At 47.3% G+C, this 9,125-nt stretch overlaps 1 pseudogene; it reads right to left on the minus strand.

Annotated features, from left to right (window-relative positions):
* Nucleotides 1-4,213: 4,213 nt before the first annotated feature.
* LOC144099596 (U2 spliceosomal RNA) lies at nt 4,214-4,365 on the minus strand (annotated as a pseudogene).
* Nucleotides 4,366-9,125: the final 4,760 nt, after the last annotated feature.

Genomic DNA, 9,125 nt, shown 5'->3' on the forward strand with positions numbered 1-9,125 from the left:
CTCTTCTGTTCTTCCTGTGCATTAATGATCTGTCATTCCACGCTTCAACAAAGATACGCCTATCCTTAACAATTCTTTCGCTGAATTCTGCAACTGGTACAAGACGCGGCAAATGGATAATCATTTTTCTAAGACCGTCAGTGTGTCATTTTCACGACGCCCGAGCCCCTCCTTCTTCACATATTCATATAATACGGTCAACTTACACAGACTGTATGAATACAGATATCTTCTGCTAACGTACGAGACGTCATGGTAACAACTCATTCACGTAATCTGCAATAAGGCCTTTAAAAGAGTAGGATGCTTACATCGTACCTGGCGCGCTGCTTCTGAAGAAACCAAGCTTTTAACATATGGAACACTCATTCGCCCCATCCTCAAACATGTTTTTGTTGTTTGGAATCTGTATAAGCAATGTGAGATCAACCAACTGGAATCTGTTCAAAAGAAGGCCATGCGCTTTGTTTACAGGAGATTTAACATGGATTTTTCGCCGCCTACTTTTCTTTTCCAACTAGGCCTCACGTCGTTGTCTTGAATGCCTCAAATTCATGTGCACTTTCGTCAATTCACCTCGTTTTTCTTCGCTAGATAACTATCTGACATCTTCAAAACCTTCATGTATGAGGAGCCACCACGTCCTAAACATTTCGCCCCTTTTATGCCCGCACCTACTTCTTTAAATAGAACCTTTTCCCTGATACCATTTCAGTTTGGAATTCCTTAGCAGGCAACATCCATTCGCTATCGTTAGAATAATTGTTTCAAGCCTGTTCCTTATACTGTATGATTGCTTCCTTTATTTCTTTGTATTGCTCTTTGTAACGTGCTTTCCACTGTAACGATGCTACCCATCTCGAGTCGAGGCAAGCCTCCAAGAAGTGCCGTGAAAGTTTCCGCTGCCGCTTTACCCCGAACTTTCGCTCGTGTTGAATTCAGTCAAGAAGCGAGAAGCGCACCATTTAGTCTACGCACAGGGAGAGCATCGCGGCACACTCTGGCTCAGAATGCACGTTTTCCGTCCAAACACAAGCCAAGACAGGTATGAAACCTCGTCTGCCTGGCATGCCTTTGGCTGATGAAATGCTCTGAGAAACTTGCGTTGATGGTGGCGCCCAGTTGAGTTTCCCCTTCCGGTGGCGATGAGAGGAAACTACTTGATGATGAAATCGGGGTTTCTTGATGACCCGGTGGTTCTACTCGCAAACATTCACATTACTCAAGGAAAGGAGAAGGTTAACTATTTATTTACAACATAGGTAAAAAAACGAGAAGAAACAAAGCAAGGAGAAAACTATTTACATGACTAAATCGTGGATCAGACGAATTCAGCCTCCGCTCAACCCAGAGCGCTTGGTTTTAAACCCTCTGTCTCCGCCCTTAGCGGGGACAGCAACCAATAAGATAACAAACGACCCATCTCGCCAATCAGTGGTTAGGGAAAGGAAAACAAGGTCCGCCCACTGATCAGAGATTGGGGAAAAAGTACTGATTTAAACATTTGGGAAAGGAGAGGTTTCAAATAACCACACAAACAACACAAATGCGACTTCCGTTCCCCACGCCACCCACGGCACCACAGATGCTAGAAACATGTGCCGACGAGGCGATGACTCAGGTTGTTGACAGCAACAAAGAGAAGACAGTCGTTAAGGGAAGTAGACAGTCGTTACAGGAATAGTGGGTTTCCGGTCACCCGGCTAATACTCAGCCGTATCACGTGCGCCCTCGAAACCTCGTTGGCTTCAGGCCTCTTAAGACGGGCTATGCCCGTGACGGCGCGGCGTAAACGAGGACGTCCGCTGCACAAAGGGGAGGCAGGGACGGGACGGGCTCCTTTGTTGGGGACTTCCGACCCCACTGGAGCGGCCTTCCTTGCGGACACAAGATCAACGAGTTCGCGGAAAGGTCAGCGAACACGCCCTTTTTTCGTCTAGGCGATTTTGAGGAAGCTTATGACGCCTCGTATCAATAACAGCCACAGTGAGGCTGTCACGAAACTGCTCTGGTTCTGGTTACGACGACGTTCTACGAGAGGTGGACACTAGTGCACGTGTGATTTCATTTTAAATGTAAATATTGCAATGTGCTGAATAGTGGTGTTTTATAGATCCGCGATAACTACAAGAATATTATATGACAAATATTACAATTGTTTTGAGTACTTTGTTTCCTGATTCATGTGAAACAAAAGAAAGTGTCTTGTATTGAATTCCAGTGCTGTTGTATGGCAGTTTTTTTTTTGCTCTATCTATTTTTTGTTTTTTTTTCTTTTTTCCTGCTTTTCCCATGCTCGTGTGTATATCTTACAATCCACTTCCTGTTTGGGCCTGTGCAAAGGCCTACAGTATTGTTAAATAAAATAAATAAAAATAAACATCCTACGGGAACGCTACCCGCGGGGCACGCAATGCGGACGCCGACCTAGCACTCGTTCAGAAAAGGCGAACAGAGGTGGGAGACGGAGAACACTGCCGCTTCGTAAGTAGGGTGTACTTTTCTGCCTCGAATGAAACTTTAAAATAGCAGCGTATAATGAAAGCAATGCGTGCAGGCAGCGAACGCGAGTGAGGAGACGACAACGGCCTCTTAATTTGAATTTAGATGAACTGCGCCAACTCAAGGGCGGAAAGGTGCGCGCGCCATTTATGCGGAAAACTTTCCCTTTGAACTTCACGAAGATGCGGCGCAGTAAGCGGCCCCCATCAACAAAGACTCGACAGAGACGCAATAGCGACGAAGCTACAGAGAAACAAGCTCGATTTTTTTTTGTAAGAGGTAAGGACGTGGAAATAAATTTGCGCGTAGTAACGTCAGTGAGACGAGACGGCGAAAAGCGGCGAGCGTAATGTGCAAACACGACCCCATCGCAGAAGTGTCTTGTCCAACTTCGGCAGCCTGTTCACGCTGGAATTCGCGCTCCAACAAGCTGGCTACTGCGACAACTCGGCTCCTGGTGCAGCGGCGCAATGGCTGCGCGCTTCTCTTTCACGGCACATTGATGACAAATGACTCCCAGGCAGGCGTTTCAGGTGGTAATGGCACCGTTCCTGATGGTGCTTTTAGATTTTCAGAGCAACTTGGGAATGAGATAAACCGGTATACCGTGTAGTGCCGGTAATGGCGAGCACCTAGAAACTTGCAGTAAAAGAGAAAAGGATAGAACATAAATATTGTTTGTTTATATGTATGCACGCGGCTGCAAACTACCTTAAAGGGGCTGTGAAGGGGGCGGTAATAAAGTAGCGGCATGCCCGGGATATTGAAGAACGCCGCTTCACGAATAGTGTCCAGCAAGAATTTTTTAAATGCGCTTTGTAGAAGGTGAGTTATTTGTCGCTAAAATTTGAATTTAAGTGTCTTCGCGCCTTTCTCTCTCCTCTCCTCACTTTTTGCACGCTGGAAGGTAGGCGCTCCTTCGCCGACCCCCCTCTGGGAGCGAAGCTTCCCGACCCGCCGGAGCTAGGCGGCTGATTGGCCGCGGCCACGGTAGCTGCCTGACGTCTGAAAGAATCTGACCAATGGCCACCTCTCACCATGTCTACGCAGATGCGGGGGACGGAGGAGGGCGCGAGCATGAAAATGTCGCCGGGAATGGCTCGCCAACTTTGACGCAGGATTGTGGGTCGTCTGCTGCATGTAGAAGAGTATTATTTAGCTCTTGTTTTCATGGCAACACAGTGCAGTGATAAAGTGAGAATGTGCTCTCCTCGGAAGGCGTTTCAGAGCCCATTTAAAAGCCAACGACTTCAGCATCGCACTCGCGTTCCTTTCTACTGCGTACACTAAAAAAATATTTCATGCAACAGGTGTCGGTCTTCAGAACAATCCGAACAGCAAGTAAGTGGTGCTTGTATACACAAGATCACGGAAAATCGAAAGCTGTCCCCATAAAAAATAAAAAAACGGAAGCCCTACTCTAAAAAAAACGTAGTTGCAGTTACTAACTTTCAGGGTAGTAACTGCTTGTCACATATGTTACTACCTACGTATTAACTGCAGGTAGTAACTGCAACGTAGTAACGGTTACTGCCTCTGAGGGGTAGCAACAGGAACTACCTTTAGTGGCATTTACTACCCTTGGGGTAGTGTCTTCAGCTATCCTTACTAGCATTTACCACCACTGAACGTAGTAACAGCAACTATGTTTAATATCAGTTACTACATTCGATTGTAGTTACGGGATTACCCTTAGTAGTAAAGACGCGCTAAAGACCAGGCCGATCCCGGAGGTAGTGCGATACCGGGCCGACCGGTGGCGGGAGTGAAGCATCCTTCAAACTCTCCGCCACATTTCCAAAAATAAGTCCTACTTGGACCCGTAACAGATACTCTACGGGCTCGGACAATCACGAGCGCGATGAGTGGGAGCGCACCACTGGCGGACATGCATGTGGCGCCAGTTGTTCCCGACTTTCGTATCGAAATTTTGATGCAACCGTTTATTGTACACCGCTGCTGGTGGCGTCATAACACTTCTCACTGCATAGCCCATCCTCTCCGCTACGTCCCAGGGGAGATCACGGGAGTCTCCCCGGCCCCGTTCCCTCGGCTGTGGGTCGCTATGTAGCTTTTTACCCCCCCCCCCCCCCCCCCACCATTTTTTACATTTTCCCACCTACGGGTGGTAAAATTATATCGTTGTCTTCGGGTCTTTTAATTTATCTTCAGACTGGATTCAGCCTGTTGTACGTTAGTGGTGCAGGCTGGGGCTTATTATTATTCATTCTTTTTAGGTTGACCCAACCTAACGAATACATAGCCTGTTGTGCCTTAGGCGATGCGGGCTGGGCAACATTATTTTTTCTTTCTTTTCTCTGCCCACACTAATATATGCATGTACCATATGCCTTTTAGTCAGGTGAGAGGCTAGCTCTCGACAGGGATTCGAACCGTCGACATATGTACATCCAATTGTATGCGATTCACCGACTTTCGTTCAAGCTGGTGTCATACGAGCAGCAGCCGCATTTACTACATCTGCTTTCGGTGAGGTGGCAATGAGGTAGTACAAAGGTAGTAACAGCCGTACTTACTACCTTTTTCCTACCTCTTTTTTCATCGAGGTAGTAACGAGGTCGTAAGAAGGTAGTACAAAGGTAGCAACTGCTAAAAAAAGGTAGTGACAGCAGCCATTACAACCTTTTTACTACCTTTTTTCTAAGTGTACAGTACTCACGGATTGAAATAGGACATTCGGAGCGCTAGCCTTGTAGTGCCACGCAGGCATGTGGTAAACCACAGGCCGGCTGATTGGCTACTGGAAGGAACAATTCTGCTTTGTAGATGTTCTCCCTCTCACGCCATACCACAATGCACCACCTTGGTTCCATGAGCGTCTACGGGCGGCGCTCCATGAAGCGACGGCCACGCGCTCCGAATGTCCTATTTCAATCCGTGAGTACTGTAGTACATATGACTGATGAATGCTGAACTTTGCAGCATCAGACTCACCGGGTCATCGAAACTTTTCTTGTACTCGGCACCCTAGTGTGTGTTTTGTAGCGGGAGCTACACTAGACTGCCTGTCGAGCATTTTGCGGTACACGCTAGAGGCCAGCTGTGCGCATGCGCCGTTACCATGGTACATGGGAGAGGAAAGTTGTGCGCATGTGCCGTTACCATGGCAACCGGGGAGGAGGAGTGGGTGCGCCGCGTGCTTCGTCGTCGCCGCTCTTCCTTCCAGAGTCCCTCCTTTATCCCTTCCCTTATGGCGCGGTTCAGGTGTCCGCCGATATGTGAGACAGATACTGTGCCATTTCCTTTCCCCCAAAATCAATTTAACCTTACGGCCGCGGTCCGCAGTGTCGGTCTCAACGGCAGGCGTCGCATGGATCACACCTACCGTTCCGCTGAACGCATCATGCACAGGCGTATTAATAATAATAATTGGTTTTTTGGTGGAAATGAAATGGCGCAGTATCTGTCTCATGCATATATCGTTGGACGGTCGGGTTCGAACCCGGCGTATTATGAAAATTTGGTTTTGTGGGAAAGGAAATGGCGTAGTATCTGTCTCACTGTATCGGCGGACACCTGAACCGCGCCGTAAGGGAAGGGATAAAGGTGGGACTAAGAGAAGGAAGGAAGGAAGAAAGAGGTGCCGTAGTGGGGGCTCCGGAATAATTTCGACCACCTGGGGATCTTTAACGTGCACTGACATCGCACAGCACACGGGCGCCTAAGCGTTTCGCCTCAATCGAAACGCAGCCGCCGCGGTTGGGTTCGAACCTGGGTACTCCGGATCCTGGACCGGAAGGATTGACCTTGTGTATCTGAGAGAAAGCAACCAGTCTAAATACTGTGTAGGCAGCATTGAGACAACTGCGTGTTACTTTACCGATCAACGGGCAGTGTTTGTCTCTGTCATAACAATTGAATAAATAAACAATGTGTCTCACCGAATGCTTCTTCAGTGCTTAATATTTTAGTCACAACAACAAGCTCGACAACATGTGTAACCAGCGGAGAACTACAGCTCTCGCTACGTATATCCTGGCATAGCTTAGCTAAGCCACTGCCAATATTTTGTACCTGACGCTTTCGAAATATAATTATCAGCAATGTCATCAACTCTAGTGCTGTGCATATTGAGTACATTGATGTGGGAACCCTCTGACAAAATCTGCTTCGTAATTTCACCACTTCCAACCAATATAATTCATGGCGACACTAAGGTAGGATTTTAGCACTACATGCGACCTTTTGCCAATGCCCGCAGAACAAGGCAGTAATTTTCGTGTACAAGACGACCAACGTAGAGGCGCCGATGAGACCATTCACCGTTATTAAGAGCTGATCGAGACTTTTTAAATCATTCATGCTGCTTTCAGCTCAAAAAAGAGTCAGAAGAGCCTGGTATACCTTATAAATGATGTGCCGTAATGGTGTTCACTACTGGCAAATGATAACTGCATGACAAAGATGAGCGGGGAAAAGTAAAGTTATATCTAGGACGTAATTACGGGCGAAATTAAGACTGGCCGGAAAAGTAGAATTTTAGACTTACACAGCCGATTATACATGACCACCAGCGCTAGTTTATTTTTAGCAGACTCCATCTCCTACTCTACCCTCTACCACTTGCTTATTACGGCATCAGCTTTTGCGTCTCCCGTTGGAGCAATGCATCTTTACTTTCTGCCCATTGGAAATACAAAAATGAGTTGCTTGTATGCGCGAACAGCAGAACTGAAACGAAAGCTTAGAGCAACTATTTCAAGATCGATTGGGCGCTCCTTTAGAGTGGGAGCAAGATAAATAATGTGCACGCGCTGCTTTCAATAGGCGACTGAAAGCAGGCTGGGTAACTGCGCTTCCAAAACGTTCTAAATTTCTTTTCGTTTTTTTTTTTGTTTCCCGAATATCCACAGTTTCATTTGCGGCAACATCCTAGGGACAGCATCCTGCCCATGACATAGACGGCTTCTATGGATAAATATAGCCGAGTAGGGGAGCTCGGAGGAAGTCGGGAGACAGTGGTCTAAAAACGAACCCGAAGAAGGCGGAGCCTGCGTGAGCGCGCTGACGTGGTCTTCAGAAGTAGACAGTTGCAGAGCGTTTCTCTCGAGACGCGGAGGACGTTGCCGACTCCGGAAACCCATTCGGTGAAGAAACGACCGTGTTTTTCATCCCGCAAACCCTCCGCCTATTGTTCACCGCTTTTGTCAATGTTTACTTTGCCTGCAGTTTCTGCGATTGCTCAGGCGAACGTCGGAAGTAGAGCCAAGCACTCGAGTGACTGATACGCCGCCTATTGATTTCGAGTGAAACGAGGGATGGGGAGATAAGAGGAAACTGCGGGATTTCTTTCTACTGGAGCCTGGCAGCTCATTATGACATGACAGCACTGTCAGCATTGTGTTGCGGACTCCTTTGATTATAGACAGGTCAGAAAGAACTGTCCTTTTCGGAGCTACTACTAAAAAAATGATCTTAGAACACGTTTCTTCCTGATAAAATTCGCAGTCGCACCCATTCTTTCATTCGTCCTTCCTTGTTATGCCCTTCACTGAATGCTACGACGTGCGTATGGTCTTCTGTGGCTAACAGGCACGTGCTGAATGGTTTGAAACGTGAATGCTTCTCACTTAAACAAAAAAAAAACTTAGTTTTTGAATGAAACCCAAGGAGAGCAAATACGCAATTCTCGTTGATCGTAGTCTCTAAAGCATTGCCTTCGGAACTGCATGAATGCAGTCGGCAATAAACGAAACATTAGCCGCAAAGAAATACGAAGGAGGCAACGTGAGCTTACCAAGCAGGGAGGTGCATTGAAACGAAACGTTTTGCGAATATCCATTCTGTGGGTGGAAATGGGGACAAACAGGAACAAATGCCTTTCCAGAAGGCAACGCAGAAGACACCGGGAAAAGAAAAGCGGTTTGCGAGAAACGACAAGTGATTAAGTCTCCCCAGAAAGTGTGAACACTCTTGCGATGTCTGAGTGCAGCCAGAGCTTTTTCTGCTTGGGATAGCTGAATGCCTGCCATAAAGGGAGCAGGAGGCATTGCGGAGATTTCTGTGCTGCTTGTTTGCTGTTTGTTTACCCAGTCTCTTCTATCTTCTGATGTGGACGCATTCGTCTTGTAAAAAAACATACACAGTCTGAAGTTTACGACCTTGCTTTCAATAGTGGTCCATCACCGGGTCGAATGATTTAAGAGCTGCTGCGCAAACCCGCCGCAGCATAGTTGCAGCTCCCGGTGGCCGAACCCATGAAAATTTCAGTGCACTCGAAAAAGTGGCGGGAGCTAACGAGCAAATGCAAAACATGTCGCAAAATCGTGACCTTCTTGTGGGTTTTGCACGCATAGAAAAAGTTGCTGTATGTGGACTCTGTATGCTTCGAGACGCGAGATGTACTTTTCTAACGATGACTACGGATAAAGCAGATGAGGAATAAAAAAAAAAACTAGGGCACACTTAAGCTTCGCCTTAAGGGTATGACGCGATAGCGTTAAGGGGCTAATGCCCATGTATGCGGAACGGGTAATTCTCGTCTTTACGTTCATAGACCGCTGGGAATCCTCATGCAAACCCGGCGCAGTGGCGCAGCGTTTAAGCGTTCCTCTTCCCGAGCAACCTCTCGCGGCCAATGATTATTTTAACTGCCATCCGCC

The sequence above is a fragment of the Amblyomma americanum genome, chromosome 7, assembly GCF_052857255.1.
Source record: "Amblyomma americanum isolate KBUSLIRL-KWMA chromosome 7, ASM5285725v1, whole genome shotgun sequence".
In the NCBI taxonomy this organism is placed as follows: Eukaryota; Metazoa; Arthropoda; class Arachnida; order Ixodida; family Ixodidae; genus Amblyomma; species Amblyomma americanum.